This window comes from Rattus norvegicus, chromosome 18, assembly GCF_021556685.1.
Source record: "Rattus norvegicus strain SHRSP/BbbUtx chromosome 18, alternate assembly SHRSP_T2T, whole genome shotgun sequence".
Classification (NCBI taxonomy): Eukaryota; Metazoa; Chordata; class Mammalia; order Rodentia; family Muridae; genus Rattus; species Rattus norvegicus.
The window spans coordinates 30,626,799-30,650,391 of record NC_141551.1 but is presented as its reverse complement, the minus strand read 5'-3'; the positions used below and the strand labels follow the sequence as shown (position 1 = coordinate 30,650,391).

The window sequence follows — 23,593 nt, the reverse complement described above, 5'->3', positions numbered from 1 at the left end:
AACAACCTGAGTTCATTCTTTATTTCAAGGTGGGGAGTAAAGTAGAAGAAGCCATGTCCAGAGTGCATAGAGGGAGAAAAGAAAACAGTTGTCATACTGTAATGGCGGTGGTAACTGACAGGGACCCAGAATCACCAAGGAAAGCATTTTCTGGAAGTTTCTGGGCACGCGATGAGGGAGTAGCTACAGCATAAATGGAAGTAGAAGAGCCATGGGCAACATCATTCCACAGTTCGCAGCCCCACACTGAATGAAAAGGAAAACACGTGTTTAGCATCCACATTCACGTCTCTGTTTCTTCAATGTGACCAGCTACCTCACATCCCCTGCGAGCCAAAATTAACCCTTCCTTAGGTTGCACCTTCCAGTAATCTGCCACAGCCACGAGGCACATAACTAAAACAGTGATCATCATCCCTTTCTTCAACTTTTTATTACATTTGTTTATTTGTGTGTACATGTATGTGCACATACATGTATCCGAGCAATGTGTCGTGGTGCCCATATGGTCAGAGGACAACTTTCTGGGTTCAGTTTTCTCCTTCAACTATGTGGGTTTCAGAGACTGAACTCAGGTTGCCAGGTTGGGCGGCAGGCACCTTCAACCGCTCAGTCACTTCAGCCATAACTTCCCTCCCCCAACCCTCCCCTGGTGCTGGTAACAATCACAGGGTCTCATTACCACTAGACATGCCCCCAGTCCCATAGCTACATTCTTTAATAACAGATATATTTATCAAGTACTCAAGTGTAGTGCCATAAACACTGAAAAGTGCTTTTCAAATCCTTCGTCTTACTCAATCCTCACAATAACCCCGTAGGAAAAGTGTATAATTTCCTTCCCTCACTTTACAGATAAACCTAAGACTCAGCATAAATGGGCACAAGTCGACACAGTTAGTAAATGGGGCACTAGGTCTCTAAGCCAAGTTCAAGTTCTTGACCACTAAGCCCCACGCCTGTCTCCCACAGAGGAAATTACTCGCTTCCTACTCTGTCCAGTGCACAGACGAGGCAGTCTGAAGGCCACCAGGCTCCCACCAGGATCACCATGTTATTGAGGGATCCAGCCAGGATGCTGGCTGGCTCACCCAGACACAGGTGCACCCAGGGCTCAGCTCTCAGCCCTCCATTATGCTGCGTTCATTACACAGGAAGACTCCGAGGTCAGGCTTTCAGATCCTAGCCCTTTCCTCATTATCTGCCCGAGCATCAGCGTTCTTCCAAGCCCGGTATTGACTTGCTTTGTTCCTGGCTGCCAGCCCATCTCCATTAGATCCCAGGCATTTGAGCAAAGTACACAGCTATCCAGTTCTAACTGAATGGAATGGACTCGCCATCCCTCCTCCTCTGTAATTTTGGGCAGAGTCTGAGAGGATTTAGAAGGTGTCATTGACTTGGAATTACAGTTCATTGTTACAGGATGAATTTCCGGACTATGCTGAAGAGAGCTGGGCACCCCACACACACACACACACACTTACACAAGCAGCTTTGTTCCTATCTAAGTGTCCCTCTGATTGCATTGTGCTCATTCACTCAGGACCGCGCTGATTCTCAAGGCAGAGCCATGACAAAGGAAACTCAGCTTCCTATGGAGCTTCACATAGGCAGCCTTCACACAGGCATGGGTCTCTGTCACTGTATCCTCACCCCTACCAACTGTCACTAACTTTTAGAGTTCCTCCCCTACCAAACTCTTTGCGTGCCTTTGTCTGACAGACGTGCAGCCAAGTCTTTTTAAATCAGGGTATTTGCCTGGCCAGTATCCCAGGTTCTTTGCTATGCCCGGGTGATAGAAACGACTACAGACTGAGCTGGTAGCTGACTGGTTGTGTTTTCTATACTGCACATCTGTCAATTGTGCAGAGTGAATTTAGGCATCTAGATATGGATACCTACTTGGGAGGAAGGACTTGCGGGGAGAGCTCTGAGCCTGTTAAGATCCTGAAGCAGATGGTGCTGAGTTTAAAAAAACAAAAACAAAACAAGACCATAATATTATGGTCCACCTACGCTGCTAATCCTCACCCTCCCCCACACAGCTGTGAACACAAAAGTGGCTAAGAGTTCAGGGACCCCCAACTCACCTGCGGGAACCACGTGCAGGACAAAGCCCCTTTCTCAGCTGCCCTACTAACCTCCGTCCATCTCCTGAGTCACTTAAGAACTGTAATATATGTATGTATATATACATGCAGCTAATCAAAGCAGTTTACAAAAATTGTTAAAATTTTTAATTTTTAAAATTGACATTTATTCTTTCTCTGCGTGTGTGTGTGTGTGTGTGTGTGTGTGTGTGTGTGTGTGTGTTCATGCAGGGAACAACTTAAGCCTGTTCTCTCCTTCCACCATGGTGGGTCCCAGGGATCACACTCAGGCTGAGCTATCTCATTAGCACATAAAATATTTTTTAACTTCTAGTAGGTGCTAATACAGCCTTAAATTTTTTTCTCAGTCTTTTCATTCCAGCACTCAGGAGGAAAGGGAAGGTGGATTTCTATGAGTCCCAGGCCAGCCTAGACTACAGGGTAAGTTCCAGGCCCGTCAGAGACAGTGAGACCCTGTCTCAAAGCATTATTTTTTAAACCAGAGCTGAGTGTGATGGTGCCCACCTGTAACCCCAGCCCATGGGAAACAGAACTGCAGGATGGATTGCTTAAGGACAGCCTGGGTACACTGTGAGACAAAGGGCGTGACTGGCAGCCTCTCTGGCCTAGCCTTCCCCAAAAGCATACGCTGGCTGTAGTTTGGCTTTTTAGCACTTCCTCCTTCAATAGTACCGTGCTGTGTTCTGCATGGCTGGCTAATCTGACCGCCACAGCCTCTAACTGGGCCTCTAGCAACGTCTTCCCAAACCACGTAATGGGAAATAACACCAAGAGCAAAGCCCAGCCCCAGCGCAGGGCAGAGTTCAGAAGTGCAGAATCCAACCTGATTCAGACTCCCTTCCTTCAAGCCAACAATGAGGCTGTCATGGTGAGAGATAGTAAGGCGCTCTGGTGCATCATGGTCCAGTAGGGGAACAGGAATGCACATCTTTTAAAGAGCTAGAGCAGGGCAGAGGGGCTGGAGAGATGGCTCAGGGGTAAGGTATGTTTGTTGCTCTTACAGAGGTTTCAGGTTCAATTCCCGATGGTCACATGGTGGTTCATCAGGTTCTAGAAGATCTGACACCCTCTCCTGACCTCTGCAGGCACCAAGCACACACATGGTGTGCATATGTGTGTGTGTGTGTGTGTGTGTGTGTGTGTGTGTGTGTGTGTGTGTATGTAAGCAAAACACGGGTATGTAAAATGAATAAATCTAGCTGGGCCTGGCGGAGCACACCTTGGATCCTGGTACTTGGGAGGCAGAGGCAGACGGATCTCTGTTGAATTTGAGATCAGCATGTTTAGAAAGCAACTTCCAGGACAGCCAGGACTATTACACATAGAACTTTGTCTAAAAAAAAAAAAAAAAACTGAAAAAAAAGAAAGGAAAAGAATAAGTCTAATAAAAATTTTAAATATAAATTAATCAATTTTAAAAATCTAGGGGAAAGAATTTTGAATGCTTTCAAATATAGACAGAGATAATTGTTTAATAAGATATTCTTAGCCTGATTTAAACAGTGGACAGGGTATATGAGTATGGAAATCTCTCATTACCACATAAATATATACTTTCCCTTGCTTACAGTGCTGAAAATCAAACACAGTCTTGAACTTGCTGGGCCACACTGAACTACAATCCCCAGCCCAGTGTGTGCAGTTTTTCTTGATATAAGCATCAGTTAAAAGGTAAATATAATTTTAAAAATAGAAAACAAATGAATGAATACATTTTTAAGAAAATAAAGAATGCCAAACACAGTGGAGCACACCTGTAATCCCAGCACTCATAAGGCAGTGGCAGATCTGATCTCGGTGAGTTCAAGGCCAGCCTGGTCTACAGAGTGAGTTCCAGGACAAAGAAAGACACTGTCTCAGTAAAGTAAAATAATAAAATAAGAAAGAAAAGCTAGACTCATACAAGGACCAGCCTGAAGATTAATGTGTCAACGGGAATTGATCTGGGAAAATGGTTGGGAAAGCTGAGAAGGATCTGGTGCTGGGATGTGGGGAGCCCTGACAGGTGGTACCTGAGGCTCCAAGTTCAAACAAACAAACACTGGATGCAAATGGTTACTGGATAAAGTGGGCGGGCCTTGGCAGGAATGAGAGGACTGAGGTACAATGTTCCACTCAGGGCCTAGTATAACGGGGTACCAGGCAAATGTGACAGGAATGTCCTTGTATCCTCTGGTGAATTATCAAGAGAAGCCAGCTCTCTCATAGCCTGGCCTACCTCCCACTTTTAACTGTAGGCTCAAGAGTTTGGGTGGCAATAATGCCATGGGAGAGTGAGCAGTGGGGACCCTGGAGTCCAGCCAGGTCACTAACCTCAGGCTTCTGTTGATTTTGCAAGTGACTTTGGACACCTTATCCTTCTCATGTCTTGTTTTTCTTTTTTTTTCTTTTTTTGGTTCTTTTTTTCGGAGCTGGGGACCGAACCCAGGGCCTTGCGCTTCCTAGGTAAGCGCTCTACCACTGAGCTAAATCCCCAGCCCCATGTCTCGTTTTTCTTAACTGGAAAGATATGTCACCTCTAGAACTACTGTGAGGAATAAAAAAATGTGTGTGTGTGTGTGTGTGTGTGTGTGTGTGTGTGTCTGCATGGGCATATATGCGTATGTATGTATATGTGTGTGTGTATTTCTGTGTTTGTGTGTATGCATATGTCCCTGTGTATGTGTTCCTGTATGTGTGCAGATTTGTGTATATATGTGTATGTATGTGTGTGTATGAGTGTGTGTGTGTGTGTGTATGTGTGTGTATGAGTGTGTATCTAACAGTGGCTGGCACATGAAAACACTACATAAAAAGTTTTTACCTATTACCATCTGTGGTGATTTGAATAAGAATGGCTCCCACAGTCTTGTATATTTGAATGCTTGGTCATTAGGGAGTCGCACTACTTGACAGGAATTAGGAGCTATATGTTTGTTGAAATACATGTGGCCTGGTTGGAGAAAGTGCGTCACCGGAGGCTGGACTTTGAGGTTTCGAAAGCCCAAGACAGACCTACTGCCTCTCTCTTCCTGCTGCCTGCAGATCCTATGTGGAACTCTCAACTTCTCCAGGTTCATGTCTGCCTGCAAGCCACCATGCTTCCCACCATGGTGACAAGGCTCTGAAACTGTAAGCCAGCACCAACGGTGTGCTTTCCTCTCTAAGAGATGCTGAGGTCATGGCGTCTCTTCACAGCAGAAGAACCCTAGGACACCATTATTTTGCAAACACCATGCAAAACAGTGGTTCTCAACTTGTGAGTCTGAATCAGATATCCTGAATATCAGATATTCATTTACATTAAATTCATAACAGTTACAGTTATAAAGTAGCAGTGAAATAATTTTATGGTTGGGGGTCACCACAACATTAGGAACTATGTTAAACGGTCGCATTAGGAAGGTATAGAACCACTGGTGTAGAACAAAAAATGCTTTTTATAGGGTCCCTATAAGGCTTCACCAAAACTACACCAGCCTACTGCATCTCAATCCCCATGGCTGTGAAGACAGAGAAAGAAACCTCTGTCCAGACCCACGTGGGGTGCCAGTTATGACTCCTCTCAAAAGGCACATCCATTTGGTTTCTGACCCTACCCCACCCCCAACTAGGGACCAAAGTGCATATTACATATCAAAACAAACCTGGCTTCCAGGTTCTCCTGGCATTCCTCAGTCTCTACCTAGCATACCCTGCCCCCTACCCTGAACTTTCCAGCCCAGGGGCTAGGCTGCCCTTCCCTCAAAGGCCCCTCCCTATATAATCCAGTCATATTGATCTCTTCTCCCTGTGCCTGCCCTTTCTCCACCCCAACCCCGCCCCCATGGCAACTCCTCTGGCCTCAGTCCTTGGGGCCAGTGACCGCTCCCTGGAGTTCCTGTCCTAAATATAATCTGATCTGGTTTGAATTGGCTCATTTTACCAGCAGAGAAATAATTTACCAATCACACACACACACACACACACACACACACACACACACGGCCTGTCCATCAGGTGGAAAATCTCAGGGTACCTTCTTAGTTAGCACTTTTGGTTGGAGACCTCAGAAGAAACTCTGACACAGCTTGGTGACTCAGAGTTCTTGGCCTAGGGGCTATGGTAATAGCACTAGCTACACCAGGCCTTGGGTTCGTAGGCTGGGTGTTTTCATGGCTAGTAAGCCCGCTCACCGCTGAAGGCTTATCTGAGAGGCCCTGCCTTCCAGAGTGAATGCAGTTCTGCCGAGAACAACCAAGCCCCTTGTTTGTGGATGTTTCTCACTAGCCCATGCAAGCCTCCTATCCTTCCACTTATTGCAAAGTACTGCCTCAGGCCTTCCTACAATTCCTACAGAGCTACCACTTACGCGCATCTGCTAGCACTTAGCAACAGGAGGCTTAATTAAAAAGAAAAAAGAGAGGGGGAGGAGGGAGACAGTGACTAGGAAATGGAATTGTATCTCCAACTCTTCCTTTCCTCTTTTTACTTCCTTTAATCTATCCTAATTTCTTTCAGGTGCTGAGCTGTCCTCTTCCCCCCCCCCCCCAAAGAAGCAACAACAATAAAAACAGTTATGGAGCGCCAGTGGGTCCTTCAAGCCCACACTGCTCAACAATCCTGTAATATGAATGTGAGAACGTTTCTGATTGTGATGAGGAGCCCAAAGTCAGAAAGGGAGGTGAAGAAACTTCCTATCCGAAGGCAGAAGCAGGCAGATCTCGGAGTTTGAGGCCAGCCTGGTCTATATAGGGAGTTCTAAGACAGTCAGGGCTACGTCAAGAGACAGTGTCTCCAGAAACAAACAAACAAAAAAAAAAAAAAAAAAAAATTAAAAAAAAAAAATCTTGCCCACTTGCCCAATGTCCCACATAGCCTATAGCTGGTAAGGGCAGGAGTCAAAAAGGAGTCTATGCCTCAAAACCCATGAGTGGTTACCTTTGCCAGGTGCCAGGAATTAGGATTTCCTAGCCTAGCATCAACCCTGGGCTAGAACCATGGGAACAAAACCCCAGGCTACAGGTTCTGACTGCATCCTTGGACACTGCATCTTCCCTCCCTGGACTGTGCACTCCACCTCTAAAAAGACCCTGAAGGTAAAGAAACAAGACCGGAAAGGAGAAAGTGATAGATTTCTGGAAGATGCTACAAAAATCCACGACAGTATAATCAGTCTAAGAAGCAATTTTTTTTTCCTTCAAGACAGGGTTTCTCTGTGCAGTTCTGGCTGTCCTGGAACTCACTCTGCAGACCGGGCTGGACTCGAACTCAGAGATCCACCTGCCTCTGCCTCCAGAGCACTGAGACTAAAGGCGTGGGCCAACACCACCCAGCTAAGAATCAATCTTTGAGACACATGGAATTTACTAAAACAGCACTGAATCTTTCCAGTTGGGTGCTGTTTTCTTAATTTCTATGGTTCTTTTTCAATTATAGAAGCAAAAGCAAGTCCCTAACAAACAGTAGCAGAGTTCACAAAGAAGAACGAAACAAAGTTTCTCTAGATGTGTCAACACCCAAGTCATTCTGGGTCAAAGGGAATTTTTTTTTCTCCCTCTGTTTTCCACCCCTTTTGTGGTGCTAAGGAATCAAAAGCCAGGGCCTCACACATAATAGAAAAGCACTCTTCTACCAAGCTACACTCACAGCTCTATATTTTTCTAAGAACATATCAATATAGAATAGTGTGTGTGTGTGTGTGTGTGTGTGTGTACTCAAGCACACACATGCTTGTACCAGGGGTGGAGTTCCCTCTTGTAATCCCTGTACATAAGAGTCAGAAGCAAGAAGACTGATAGGAATTCAAGGCCAGCCTGGACTTCATAGCAAGGCCCTTTTTCAAACATAAAACAAACACTAACTCATAGTCTATTGTTCTCTATAGATTTATAAGTTTTTGTTTCTTGAAATCAGAATCTTATTCTATGGAATTTTGTTTCCGTTTTAGGACTTTCCAACTTTTGGGAACCAAATCCAGAGCCTCACTCACACTAGGTAAACACCCTACAGCCACATCCATAGGTTTACAACTGCTCATTTTGAGCTGGAGAGATGGCTCAGTGGTTAAAAGCACTGGCTGTTCTTCCAGAAGACCTGGGTTTAAGTTCCAACACATGCATAGCAGCTCACTCACTGCATGTAATTCCAGTTCAGAAGGATTTGATGCCCTCACACAGACGTACGTGCAATCAAAACACCAATGCACACAAAAATAAAAAAATCTTTAAAAAAAAAAAACACTTCTCATTTGCTCAACATTACATTTATTTATCTCCACATCAGTCTGCCCAGAACCATATGTCTTTTAAACTAACACAAGTACTTGTGTTACACGCATGGATTGAGATCTACTTACCCAGTTTCCTGTGAAGAGCGTTTGGCTCAGGCCTCTTTTTGATGTTGTAATGGCCATGGACAATGTTAAGAAGTGCTAAAGGCAGTCTCTGCAGCAAAAAAGGAAATATTTCTCACTTGTATCTGGTCAGAGGTTAATTCCTAAAACATGCAAGGAACTTCTACGATACAGTAACACCACCAACAAGGAAGTAATAACCCAGCTTAAAAGCAGACATTTCTCTAACGGACACACACCAATAGTCAACAGCTACGTAAAAACATGTCAGGTGGGCTGTAGAGGCACACACCTTTGTCCCCAGCACATGAGGAGTGGAGGAGAGAGGGGCCCAAAGTTGAGACCAGCTTGGGCTACACAAAGACATGAAGAGAGAGAGCGGAGGAAAAGGGGAGGGAGGAAGAAAAGAATGAGGAAGAGGAGTAGAAGCCTTATCAGAACCTATCAACACACAAAAACAAGTTGGCAGCTTACTGGTGAGCAGCTGGAGAGATGGGGAACTGCACTGCTGCTGAGAATGGTAGTAGCCATCATGGAAAATGGCGGGAGGGCCAAAACCTTAAGGCTAGAACTACCCTTCTATCCAGCAACCCCACTGCTGGGTATAAATCCAAAAGCACTGAAAGTGGGATCTTGGCCTGGCAAGTTGGCTCAAGAGGAGAAACACAGTTGCTTTGGAAGCCTGACCTGAGTTTGATCCTGGGAACCCAGGTAAATAAAGATGGATGGGGAGACCCAACTCCACACGTGTGCTCTGACCTCCATATATGAACTGTAGCATACACACACATACACACACACACACACACACACATACACACACACACCCCACATACAGAAACGAACAAAAGAAAGAAAGAAAGAAAGAAAAAAAGAAAGAAAGAAGAAAGAGAATCTCAAAGATCTTATTTTCAGCTCCATTCTTCAGAGTACAAATGTAGAGAACAACACACCTATACTTATAATCTCAGCACACAGGGATAAAGTAGAGGCAGGAGGATCAGGAGTCCAAGGTCAACCTGAGCTACATGAGATTTGTCACACAAAACCAAATGAAAAAGATCTGGGGACAACGTAAGTATCTATTTAGAAATGAATAGATCTGCCTGGTTGTACTACTATACAGATAAATTAGAATTGTATTCAACCTCAAAAAAAAAAAAAAAAGAAGGCTTATGCATTAAATCCTAGCACTCAGGAGACAGAGGTGGGAGAGCTCTGTGAGTTTGAGGCCAGCCTGATCTACATACCAAGTTCTAGGCCAATTGGGGAACGAAGGAAGGAAGGAAGGAAGGAAGGAAGGAAGGGAGGGAGGGAGGGAGGGAGGGAGGGAGGGAGGGAGGAATACTTAGGCATAGTGTTATACACCTGTAATCCCAGTATATACCTGTAATTCTAGCACTAGGGAGGCAGAAGCAAAAGGCTTCTGAGTTTGAATCTAGCCTAGGCTACATAGTAAGACTCTGTCTCAAAAACAAAGAAATTAAAAAAAAACCAAACCTACAACTCTCCCTAACATCTAGTCATGTGATGATTTGTGTTAAGTCAAAAAAAAAAAGGGACGAAATCTAGAATCACCTTGGAGACCAGGCACTGGGTATGCCTAGGGGGAGGGAATTAGCTTCAGCTGAGTAACTGAGGTGGATCAATCCATCAATCCTCTCCCTACGGGTGGTGCTGTTTCCTGGCTGGGACCCTGGGCAGTATGGAGAAGGAAGGCTGAGCAGAAGTATCCGTTCTTCTTTCTCTCTTCCAGCCTGTGGTTGCAACAGGATTGAGTATTTCAAGCTCTGACCTTAATCATCCTATACCATTGACCCGTGAGCCAAAATAAACCTCTTCTCCCTGAAGTTGTTTCTGTCACTTATTGGTGACAGAAACAGGAAAAATCAGGATGACAGCACATGTCCCAGTAACCCAGGCTGAGTCACAGCTGTTGGTGTGTTACTGAAATGGAACGTAGGTTCAGCTCAATAAAGAGCCAATCGATATGTCATAAATAATAAAAGATGCTATGGCCTCTGTAGAAAGGAAGCTAGGATGAGTAACTTCAGTAAGAACTTCAGGTAGATCATGATGGGGTCTTGAAGGGCGAGGGCCGCCAATCCCCCTCGGTTTAGAACTATTAGGAGAGTTATAGGTTTGTATTACAGGCAGCGCGATAGGACCCTAAAGGGAGAAAATTGCATTAGCTCTTGAACATCAGGTAATACAGTCATGGTGGATAAATCAACAGTGATGAAGGGGTGCCCCTGGTTCCCAAGAAAAAGGGAAGGTTTTTAGGAAAGGGGAGAGGTTATACCATGTGACCTAGCCTATGTATCAGGGTCACAAAGCAGAAGGCACCAGATAAAAGTAAAGTCATAATTGAAAGTTGTCTCAGGCCTGGATACCGGGGTTTGAATGGAAGGAGGCTGGCTTGCTCACAGCTGGCAAGGGGAGAGAGACTTCAAGGCCATAACAAGCTTCGTTTATCAACTATCAAGCTAGAGAGTAAAAGATGTGGCCTGATTCAAGAGAGACAGACAGACAGACAGACAAGACACAGGCTCACATGCACAAGGGTTGGGAAGAGGATATGTAATCTATAAAAACCATTCAGCTGCTGAAGTAATTCTTGAAATAATGAATCACAGAATTAAAAATCAATTCGTTCACTCATCTATTCAAATACATGTGGCCTATAAGCTCTGTGCTAAATCCAAACAGTTAAAAAATGAAGAAGCGTTTGGCCAGATGGTTTAGTGGGTAAAGGTGCTTGACCCTTGGAACCTACACGGTAGAAGGAAAGAACTAAGTCCCGGAAGTTGTCCTGTGACCTCCACACGTGTACATACACACACACACACACACACACACACACACACACACTACATGCATGTTAAAAGAATTTTAAATAAAACCAGGCAGTGATCTCATGTTAGGAGTGGCAAGAAGAAGACTTACTCTGAAAGAGAGGTCCTGAGAAAACCACATAAGCCCTGTCTGAGATGGAATGGGCCAGAATAAGAAACAACAATGAAGAAGGGGTAACCTTGGCACAGTAACAGAATCTCATGAAGCCTCATCTCATAAACACATCGGGGATGCTCTGAGAATTCAGAGAGCTTGATACCAGGAGCAGAGACCATTAGATAGATGCCTTGGTGAATTATGTCAGTTGCTACCAAGCCTGATGACCTGAGTTCAATCCCCAGGACTCACATGGGGAAGGAGGGGCCCATCTTTTCCAAGTTGTCCTCTGACCTCCCCATGCATGTATGCAGTGGCAGAGAAAAACAGACAGAGAAAGAGGGAGGGGTGGGGGGAAAAGAGGAGGAGGAGGAGGTGGAAGAGGAGAATCCAATAGGAATATATCCAGAAAGAATGATGGGAGAGGGCTGGAATGTGTCTCCTAAACATCCTGCCCTGAAGATGAAGTGCAGAAAGTGAGACTGCGAGTTCTCCAAGAAAGCCTCTTCGCTGTCCCGCATGCTCATCCAGCCATCTGTTAATGGTCACTTGTGTTGCCTCTGGGTCTCTGATTTAAAAACACAGCTGCTCTCTCTGTATGAACACTCACACAACCTGCTTCCTCACTCTTTCCTTGTGGGTATATATTTAGGAGTGGGATACTTACAGCACGTAAGACATGGATGCTAAGTCCTTATAGAAACTGCTTTCCAACAGGAAGTGGTGGGAATGAAATGAAAACAAAGATGAGAAAATGCCTGTTATACATCCATGAAATCATCATAATGGAACTGTGGGTTTTTGTTTTGTTTTTAAATATTTATTCATTTATTATATGTAAGTACACTGTAGCTGTCTTCAGACACACCAGAAGAAGTCATCAGATCTCATTACAGATGGTTGTGAGCCACCACGTGGTTGCTGGGAATTGAACTCAGGACCTCTGGAAGAGCTGTCAGTGCTCTTAACCGCTGAGCCATCTCTCCAGCCCAAAACTCTGTTTTTTGTTTATGTAAAAATCGAAAAGCAAGAAGGTGGATGAGTTATTTGCACTCTCACAAGCAGTGCATCAAAGTTCCAATGCCTTCTCCCTTGGCGACACCAGCAAGCTCTGTCTCTTTTAACTTTGACACATTCTAACAGGCGTGTCTTTGAGGCTCACTTCATTTTCATTTGCATTTCTCCAATAACTAGCAAGTTAAGCATCCTTTCCTGTGTTTGTTAGCCCTGATTAGTCTTAGATAAGTGTCTTTTCAAATCATTTCCCCATGGCTTTAATTACATTCCTTGATGCTATGACAAAATTCCTGAGGAAAAAAGCAACTGAAGAAAGGAAACAGCTGCTTTGGCTCACAGCTTGAGAGGCTCACAGCTCATCACAGGCAGGGAGGCTGTGGCAGTGAAAGTGGCCCTAGATATGGCAGCAGGCACCATAGCAAAATGGCTGCGGGTCACATGACACCCATTGTCAGAAGCAGAAAAAAATGAATGTGTTTCGTTGTCTTCTCTATCCAGTCCAGGATCAGGGCACAGAGTGATGCCACCCATGTTCGAGGGAGTTCCTCCTCAATTAAAGCTCCCTGGAAACATCCTCACTCCCAAAGTGCATCTCCTGGGTGACTCTAACTCCTACTGATACTCAAGATTAATCGTCGTGTACATTTTTAAATTGAGTCTTCTTGTTTCATTTTTAAAGTACTTTATATATCGTATATACAACTCTCTTATGAGAATTATGCTTTACAAATATTTTTTTTTTTTTGGTTCTTTTTTTCGGAGCTGGGGACCGAACCCAGGGCCTTGCGCTTCCTAGGCAAGCGCTCTACCACTGAGCTAAATCCCCAGCCCCCAAATATTTTATCCTAGTCTGTCATTTCTATGTATATGAGTACACTGTAGCTGTCTTCAGACACACCGGAAGAGAACATCAGATCTCATTACAGATGGTTGTGAGCCACCACATGGTTGCTTGGAATTGAACTCAGGACCTCTGGAAGAGCAGTCAGTGCTCCTAACCACTGAGCCATCTCTCCAGCCCCTTTAGCAACTCTCTTAATGATGATTTTTGAAAGAAATTATCCAGGCATGGTGGTGTATTGTTTAATCCAGAATTTGGGAGGCAAAAGCAACTGGATCTCTGTGAGTTAGAGGTCAGCCCGGTCTAGTGTTCTAGGATAGCCAGGGCTACATAAAGAGAACTTATATCATTATTTTTATTTTAATTTATTTTATTTTATGTGTATGGGTGTTTGTATGAATTTATCTCTGTGCACCATATTTATTGTGCAGTGCCCATGGACATCAGAAGAGGGCATTGCATCCCCTGGAAATGGAGTTACAGATGGTTTTCAGCTGTCATATAGGTGCTGGGATTACAACCAGAGTCCTCTGTAAGAGCAGCCAATGCTCTTTGCTCTTAACCTCAAAGCTATCTTTCTGCTACTACTTATAAAGAAAAAAAATATTAAAATCCTTACATGAAAGAAAAAAACACTAGTCATTTCAGCTAGGCAGGATCTGCTATCTTTGCTCCTACCAATGGGAGTTGCAAGTACACACCTATGTGACTCGAACTTAGGTACCAAGGCTTGCAGAGCACTCACTGCAAGTGTTTGCACAGAAATACACACTGAAGCCCACTATAAGAGAAATTAATGAAGATCTGTGTAAGTAGAGAGGTGTACTTGCCCATGGGTTTGAAGGTGTGTATGTTATCGTGTCCTTGTGTGTTATTTTATATGTGTATTATTATATATGTGCTGTGTGTGCATGTGTGTGTGTGTGTGTGTGTGTGTGTGTGTGTGCCTGCTTGTGTGTGGTTCAGTAGGGCCTCATTGTGTGTAAAGTTCTGGCTTTAATCTCCAACACCTCAAAAATTAAAAAAAAAAAAGTGTGTTTTAGCATTTCCTGTGGGATAGGCCCTACTTTAAGATGTTTGACATGTGTGGGTGTTTTACTTAAGTCTATGTCCATGATATCCATGTGCCATTTGCATGCACTGCTTTAGAAACCAGAAAAGGGCGTCAAAGCCCCTGGAACTGGATTTTTTTTAAATTAGATTCATTCATTTCTATTTTATTTTATTTTATTGTGTGTTTTGCCCAGTGTATGTATGTCTCTGCATTACCTGTGTGCTCAGTGCTCATGGAGATCAGACTCGGGAATGGGATCTCCTGGCACTAGAGTTATAGATTATTATGAACCACATATGGACACTGGGAATTGAACCCCGGTCTTCTATAAGAACAAACGCTCATAACCGCTGAGCCATCTCTCTAGTCTGGGCACTATTTTAAACCCCAGGATTTTAACAGTGAATAGAGAAACAGTCCCAGGTGTGGTATGTGGTAGCACACACCTCTACTTCAGCCTTGGGAGATGGAGTTTACAAGACCAACGTGCACTGGATGGAATGAAGCCCTCAGTTACCTAGGGAAATCTTATCTCAAAGAAAAAGCGAGATGGTTCCATAGGAAAGAACCTTTTTTTTTTTCTTTTTTTCGGAGCTGGGGACCGAACCCAGGGCCTTGCGCTTGCTAGGCAAGTGCTCTACCACTGAGCTAAATCCCCAACCCCGGAAAGAACCTTTATATTGCAAGTCTGAAGACCTGAGTTCAAATCTTCATTACCTATGCAAAAGTTAGGCATGACTGCCTGTGCTCGAAACCCCAACATCTCAGTTGGACAGAGACAGGTGGATTCTGGGAGCTGCCTGGCAGGCGAGCCAAAATGGCATGCTCCAGATTCAGGGAGAAACCCAGTCTCAAGGTTATTAATAAGGCACAAAACAAAGACACCACACACACACACACACACACACACACGTATATCACACAGAGGAGGAGGAGGAGGAGGAAGAGGAGGAGGAGGAGGAAGAGGAGGAGGAGGAGGAACGAGAATTCCTGCTCTCCCAGAGCTCACTTTTTAACTGAGAAAGATAAAAAGCCAACCATCGGTGTGTCCCATGGCTGTAAGTACAGAGAAGTAGAAAACATGTAGGGAAGAGCATCAGATGGCTGGCCAGCAGAAAGGAAGTAAAATGTAGGTGGAGATACAACAAAACCTGATATGGAAGAAATGATGCACACAGAGGTGGGGATGGGCAGGGCGGAGGCAGAGGGAATAACAATCTTTAAGGTCTGACTGCAGGGTGTAGCTCCAGGAGAACCTGATTAGCTCCAAAGCACCAGTCATCAAATTCAAATGCCTTAAAGTAGCAAGCCCAGAAGGTCTAGTAACAGGGTAGGCGGGAATGGTAAGGGCTCACTGGTAGAGTGCTTTGTGTGAGGACTTGACAGCTCTGGTTCTGATGAGCCTGAGAACATCAGAAAGAAAAAGAAGGGAAGGAGGGAGGGAGGGATAGGAGGGAGGCAGGCAGGCAGAGGCAGTCCGCCTAGGCCCTGAGGCTACTGTGAAGACTGGCTTTGACTGAGTGCACTGGTACTGAAGCAGCGAGCACTGTGCCAGCTGAGCCAGCTACCACTACTGAAAGACTCTGAGCAGAGGCACATAACCTGGTGACATGCCAGAAGGTCTCTTTGGTTGGTCGAGTTGAAATGGGCAGGGTCAGCCACAGAAGCTGTCAGAACTGACTGGCACAGGATAGGCAAGAACTGACGGTGACCCAGACCGGGAAGATGGGGTGAGATGCTAAAAGATGCCACATGGACAGGTGCCGGTGACACCAAATGTGAGGACGTGGGGGACAAGGGTCAAGGTCTGAGCCCTAAGTATCTGGTAGGATGGTCCGAGAAAGAACAAATCGGACCTTACTAAGGTTGAGGTGTCTAGCTAAAATGGGGAAGCAGGGTTAGGCACAGCGATGAGCTGGGGGGTGTGGAGTTGGGGTGGCGGCATTTCAGGCTGTAAAATGGAGATCCTCAAGGGAAGGAGAGCTAACAGAAGAGACACTCCAACAGGAAAGGTCAGAAGGAAGACAAAAAGGAAAGCCGAGAAAGTGGTGGTGGGGGATGGGGTGGGACAACAGGAGGCCCAGGAGGCAGTAAAGCCAAGTGAAGAGGTGAATGGCCAATTGTGCCAAATGCTGCTGCTGACAGGTCACAGAAAGTGAGCCTGAGGAGTGGCTGCTGGATTTGGCAAGGACAGGCTGAAGGGCTGGTAGCAGCTGGCTATTTACTTAGAGAGGTGTAAGGGGGGAGAGGACAGGGCCCTCTCACCTCTCTCAGGGGGCTGTTGCCCTTTTGCTCAAGACTTGCTTTGTTCACATGGGGATTCCTCCACCTAGCAAACACTTTCCAGCCCTCTTTATCGATGGCCACACACTCTGAATCCTGATCTTAGGTAACCTGCCCTTTCAGGCTACCTCCTTCCTCACACTGTGCACTCACACTTCCTGGGGCCTGTTTCCTTCCTGGAACAGGCTCAATGAGAACTTCCCTCCGGTCTAAAGGATGATACAGACAGCATCTTTGTCTATCTGAGAAGCTTGGGGTAGGGTAGGTGGGTGGGGGTTGGGTCCTTTTAGTTGTGAGTACATCATGTAGCACGTGGCCTGGTGCAGGACAGGCACCCAGCAAACAAGAAAGAGGTTGGGAAAGGAATCACAGGAGCACAGATGTGATGGGACCAGAGTTTGAGGACTAGGGATGAGATTCTAGGAGGAGACAGAAGACATCAAAAAGGAAAGAAGTTTTCATTGCAGAGAGGGAGGGAGGGGAGAGAATGACAACTCAAACACACCTGATGACAGGGATCAGAGGACCAGGCCACAGGCTCTGAAATCCCGCCTGCCTGTTTAGACTGTCATCACTTCCAGGGAAACACGGGTGGACTTTGTGATCAGAGATTGGGAAAGCCACAGACAGAGCCAGGGCTACAAAACGGCCAATGTTTGGCTTTCATGCTTGTTTCAGGAAGAGAGGGAGAGAAGGTGTGTCATTTAAAAAGTGATAGCATCGAGGATAAAATGGCAGTCCTCAGAGGAAGACTAACAAGACAATTGGCTGGAGCTATCTCTCTCCATCCCTATCTTGGGCCACTCCCTCCGCCCATTGTTTATTCCCTTCAAAGCATTGATCATCAAAGTTGGCTGTTTGTAAATTTCTTCTCTGCTTATCACCAGCCCTCCCCATAGTAATTTGAGTCCCCTGAGGACAGGAACTTTGTCCTGTGTCACACCCCTCACTGGCAGAGCCCCCAAATGCTTATCAAAAGAGTGTCCAGATACCTGCCACTTCACAGAATGCAATCCCTCCTCAACATCCATTGGTTTCATCTGTCATAACGTTTAAACCTTAAAGCATGGCCAGTTGTCATTACAGTTTCCGAGATGCTAGGATTCAAACCCAGGAGGCTCTTTCATACCCAGGAAGAGCTGACCACTGAGCTACAGTCACAGCCTGGAATGCAGCCTAGAATGCAGTGTTTGAACTCTAGTGTGTGTGTGTGTGTGTGTGTGTGTGTGTGGTGTGTCCACACTCGACTTAATCTGGGAGACCCCCTGTTCCAAGTTTCTCTCTTCTAGTATTTGCTTTAAGTCCTTAACTTACCCTGGCTCACAGCTACACGACTCCAACCACAGCTTCCTTCACACAATATACCACCAGGCCACGTGCTGCATGATACGCTCACAACTAAAAGGACCCAACCCCTACCCACCCACCCCACCCCACCCCAAGCTTCTCAGATAGACAAAGATGCTGTCTGTATCATCCTTTAGCCCCAAGAGAAGTCCTCATTGAGCCTATCCCGGGAAGGAAACAGGCCCCTGGAAGTGTGTGAGTCAACAGTATGAGGAGGTATTCTTGTATCTTGCCTTTTACGAACACTTATCATGTGTGTCCATATATGTCACACCAAGTTGGAGACTCAGTGAAAGAAAAGTGAGAACACTCTTTACCTAGCGATGTGGGTCATGGCCAAAACAAGAGGGGCAGTGTGGACTAGCCCAGGGCTTCCCAACACCAGTGCACAAGCAAGGCCCAGTCAGCCCCCATGACACTGAAAACTCTGGTTCTGTGAGTTGAGGCTGAATCTTGAATTCTACATTTCTAACATGTCCCCTGGGCTGCAGCTGGTACTAGGCCAGGAACCATCCTTCAGGGTAGGAACAAAGTCAGTGATACCTTCGTGTCACACAGACTGGAATGACGCTCTCACAATAAATTGCAAACAAAACAAAACAAAAACAGGTCAATTGAAAAGAAAAGAAAAGAAAAGAAAAGAAGAGAAAAGAAAAGAAAAGAAAAAAACATAGCTGGCCAGTGTTGGCAAATGCCTTTAATCCCAGGACTCTGGAGGCAGAGGCAGGAGGATCTTTGTGAGTTCAAAGACAGACTGGTCTACAGAGCAAGTTCTAGGATAGCCAGGGCTATAACAAAGAAGCCCCATCTGAGATGGGTGGGGGTGGGGATGCAGAGGTACTGGATGATGACAAAGAAAAAGAACAACAAAAACCGGGACAACTGAACCACAGGTATTTTCTTCCTTTGACTATGACCCTCAGTGATATCACACTAGCTCCCTATCTATGTCCACCTGTTTGTTTAAGGAGGGGAGATGCTCACTCCCAGCATACCAGAGGTCTCAACGGAACCTCCACTCTGCAGAGTTAAAGAAAGATAGGCCTGAGGAGGATGTGGGTTAATCCTCTTTCCTTCCTCTCCTGCTGGCCCAAGGGGCTTCCTGTAAGGAAACTAATTCTCTCTGCATGCCTCCGAGGGCGGCAGGGGACAGGGACCTGCACTTAATGAGGTTGGAGGTAGGGATGCCATTTTAGTAACCTTGGCTTCCAGTAGGCCTTCTAATTAGTCATCTCCAAGCCTTGACCATCCCAGGCACAACCCCAGACCCTGACGTCAGCTCTCCACCAAAGGTAACTAACAGGTTGAGGGAGTGAACGCTTGGCTCCCACTGCTTTGGAGGCCCACGTGATGTGAACAGGTCAAAAGATGCTACCACTTACTCAAACATATTCACAGGGTCATATGAGAATGGCACCAGTATTTCTGAAGTGAGTACAGGACGGTGCACAGTCCTACTTTCCCATCTGTTCTGCACACTCAGTCCATGAAAGCCTGGGCACAGTCACTTCAGAGACCCTGGTTTGTTCAAGAAACAGGAATATTGGAGTGGGGGTATATGCTCTGTGGTAAGGTGCTTGACTGCATAGCATGCCTAAGGGCCTGAGAACTGAATTCAATTGGAGATTGAACATCTCCAATACCAAACACACACACACACACACACACACACACTCATCTGCTTTGCTCCAGCTGTTGTGTGACAAGAACACACAGTCAGTTTTCTACAAGGAGAGACTAGGATAATAGCTACAGCTATGAGGGGAAGTTGGAAGGAAGGCAATAAGAAAGACAGAGCTGGCCAGGAAGCGGCAAAGATGGCGGAGGGGAAGGAACACACCTTTCACCACTGAGAACTCTGGAGAAATTTTATCTTCCAGATCTTCCCTACACATAGGACTTTTTCTCTTGGCCTTGGCAACCTGCCACAAGGCACAGGCATGGGAGGATGAGACAAGTTCCAGAGGCTGATGAGGATGAAGTCTGAGGGACTGAGACTAAGCTCACCCCTGCCCTGCTGCACACAGGCTCACGAGGGATGTGAGCAAATGCAGAGCCAAGTGGCTGGAAGCTTCACCAAGAGACAACTTGATGAGAATTGGGAAGAGACAACCAAGATGAGGCAGAGAATTTATAGGAGAGCAGGGCCCAGATCCACCCCCACACTCTGGGGGCGGGGTGCAGGCTGGGCCAACACAGGATACAGCAGATGGCCTCTGAGCTGACCTAATTCTCCTCTACTGAATGAAGAGCTGGGCTAAATGCCCAGCCCCTGAGGTCTGACTCCTGCAGGCTCCAGAGATGGAAACCTGGAGTACGGAAACATTTATGCAAGGTCTGTGCGAGCATGAGTTCCTACAAATACACATTTGCATTCAGAACCTCAGCCTACAAGAGGAGTATGGGGGTCACAGAGGTGGTCTTAGGAATACAGGGTTGGGAAGTTCCAGCTGGAAAGCTTACAATAGCTGTGTGCATTTGGCAAATAATGCTTTCCTTTTTTCCCTGCTGGCTGGGCATAGAGCACAGGCTAGGCAAAGCAGGAGAGCCATGTCTCTGAACTGAGCTACAGCTCTGAGCAAATGACTTAGCCTCTGAAGATCACACCCTTCCCCTGATGAAATGGGTTGAGGAAATCTAGGGAGCCACCTCCACATTCATCAACAGCCAAAAAAAAAAAAAAAAAAAAAAAAAAACTTAATTTATAAGCGTGATATATTTTAAGTATTCACTTAGAATATTTCTAGCACATGCCTTCAATCCGAGCACTTGAGAGACAGATGCAAGCAGATCTCTGTGAATTCTAGGCTAGCCTGGTCTCTATTGCAAGTTCCAGAATAGCCAGGGCTATATAATGGAATTCCCTCTCAAAACAAAACCAAGGGTTAGCAATATGAACTCTGCAGTAGAGTACCTGCCTATCATGTGCAAAGCCCTGGGTTTGTGCTAGACTCGTGTACATCCACACCAAGGCATAGTCTCTAAACAATATCTGGAGGGGAAAAAAGGAAGAAAAAATCTACTACTCTATAGGAAAACAGCAAATCTAAGTGCCTACCCTCGTCTAGGAGAGATGTTCTGAGTTTTACTAATATCTTAAAGCTATTAGCTGCTGCCTCCCTACAGTGTATAGCTTTCCAAAACCTTGCATAATATATTCACACAGGTCACTAATGTACCGGACGTATATTCTTAAAACCATGCACATAACTCCATGTTCAAAAACGTTTCATATACAGATGTACATGTTACCAAACAAGAGAGAAGATAAGCATAGGTTAAAATCGAGTCATGGAAAGTATCCTGCCCAGGACAGCACAGGCCACAAAGACTTTCCTGTGGTTCCCCACACTAAGGTTCCCATGCATGTTCGACAGCACGCACTGGTGCTTTCCTCCCCAGAATGGCTGCCTTCCCACTGCTGCCTGCCACCTCCTTTGTTGGCTGTGAAAGCACCTTAGGTTTAAGTACCTAACAAGCCAAGCAAGCTTGGAGAGGAGGCCAGGAATCCTGCTCCTTCCTTGCCTTCCTCCTGGCTTACCCAGCAGTCACCAGGGCCATGTTGCTGTACACCGCTCAAGGCAATCCCCTTATTCCACAGGCAAGGCTCAGTCAGGCTGCTGCTGGGAGACTGCCTGCTCCTTGTTACATGGAAATGAAACACCAGCCTGTTCAGGGACTGCCCAGCACATTACGAGGAGGAAGCTATAAAAGCTGCTAACATGGCTTACTTTAAGCATTTTTCCTCCTCAGACACTTGGTGGGGGGAGTAAGGTGTTGACTTCCATTTTTTTTTTTTTTCAGAGAAGGCTCTCCGTGCTCCACATGTGTTTATTGATATCCCAGACTCTTGGCTATCCTAACTTCCCCAAAGTAAATCTCCCTCCTTACTCTTCAAAGTGGCCGCTGTTCCAAACCACTGCCGATAACATGCTCCCAGTCCGACTGGCCCACTGTCTTCTTAAAGTCTGGGTGGGAAACCAAATAAAAAGCTTTTTACTGATGCTCAAGTTTATATGCAGCAACTTGAAAGCCTCATTTTCCTGCCTTACACAGCTCCCATCGGAATATATTCATTCTAAGGGCCACTTTGTATGTTTTCTATGGAACAAGAAACTGGGAGGAGGTCTGAGGGACAGCTTCTCCGACTCCATGGGATGCTACAGGGCAGAGATGCAAGGTGACCCTACGAGAGGGAGCTGGAGGATGCCAGAGAGCCTCTGCCTCGAACAGCACTGCTGAACCTCCACCCAGCAGTGGGAGGCAGCTGAAGGCCACAGGGCCACAGCTTTATCTTACTTGAAAGCAAGACCCTTAACATCCTGGCTCAGTGAGTTCCCGTGGGTGTATTATCCTTGAAGTACAAGACAGACTGAAAACCTGTTTCTTCTTCCGTAAAGCAGGGGAATGATCTGAGAGGGGTGGCTACTGAACTAAGCCGATGAAACGTTTCCTATCAGAACGCACACAATCGGATAAGAAAGGAACAAGATCTGAACCTCAGTTTATCCCATGTCCAAGCCCATGTGTTCATTAACTACCCCAGCCCTGCTCGTACAAACTCACCCCCTCTCTGCCTCCTTGCTCAACCAAGCATACAGAACAGAGTAGATAGCATGGGCTCTGGGACCAGACAAGCCTGGACTCCAGTCCTTACCTTGCCCACTCAAACTCTCAAACAGACGCTTACAGTCTTGGGAGCTGTGACTCCATTTGCACAGCAGGACAAAGGTTCCTACCTCAGAGGCAGGAGGAGAAACAAGACCCCTGTATGCTGGGCACCTCAAATGTCGTACAGCTCAGACATGGCATTTCTGGACCAGTCCAGCACAGTTGGCCTGGCACTCATCCACTGACAACTAGGTTCTAGCTTCTATCTCTGATTTGCAGGACACCTGCCTTCAGAAAACAGAGTATTGGGGTGTACCAACATGGCCCTACAGATAGGGTGTTACCATAGAAGGGCGCCTTAGGACTTTAGATCTTGAGAAGAGTTTAACTAGGCTCAAACCTATGGCAGAACTCTAATTCTTACACACACACACACACACACACACACACACACACACACACACACACACAAAGGGAGCAGATAGAAGAGAAGAGACAAAGATCTCCAGACATGGTAGTACACACCTTAAATCTTAGCACTCAATAGGCAAAGGCAGGAAGATCTTTGTGCATTAGAGGCTAGCCTGGTCTACATAACAAGCTCTAGACCAAGTCATGGTGATACAGTGATACCCTGTCTCCGAGAGATAGGGAGAGGGGTGTGGAGAGGATTGTTGAGCACTGACAGCTGTGCCTGGCTCACAAGAAGTAACTGACAGACACTAGCAAAGGCCCCCTCATCCAATGTCATGGCCAAGGGAACAGATAACCAGAGAGACCAACTGCCAACCTACTCGGAACCTCAAGCTGGAGGCAGTGCTGCGGGCACTGAAGCCAGCCTGCCTGATGCTGGCCCATCGTCTTTTGACATGTCTGCCTTTCAACTCACTGGACTGTGCTGAGGATTAGACAGAGGAATCTAATATAAGAGGCAACATAGAATATTCTGTGCTTTCCAAATTCCAGTTTTATTCGCTGTCTGTGAGTTACTGTTTCCACATACTGATCAACTACATCTTACTTTTATGTGTGTGCTTTACACAGGGGCACACATGTGTGTAGAC

At 45.9% G+C, this 23,593-nt stretch overlaps 1 long non-coding RNA gene across 1 annotated transcript in view; it reads right to left on the bottom strand.

The window, feature by feature from the left end:
- LOC147999745 (uncharacterized) overlaps positions 1 to 23,593 on the bottom strand; it is a 117,662-nt gene that overhangs the window by 33,376 nt on the left and 60,693 nt on the right. The window contains exon 8 of the long non-coding RNA XR_015642908.1: positions 8,428 to 8,515. This is a non-coding gene — a long non-coding RNA (uncharacterized LOC147999745). The remainder of the gene's footprint in view (positions 1 to 8,427; positions 8,516 to 23,593) is intronic.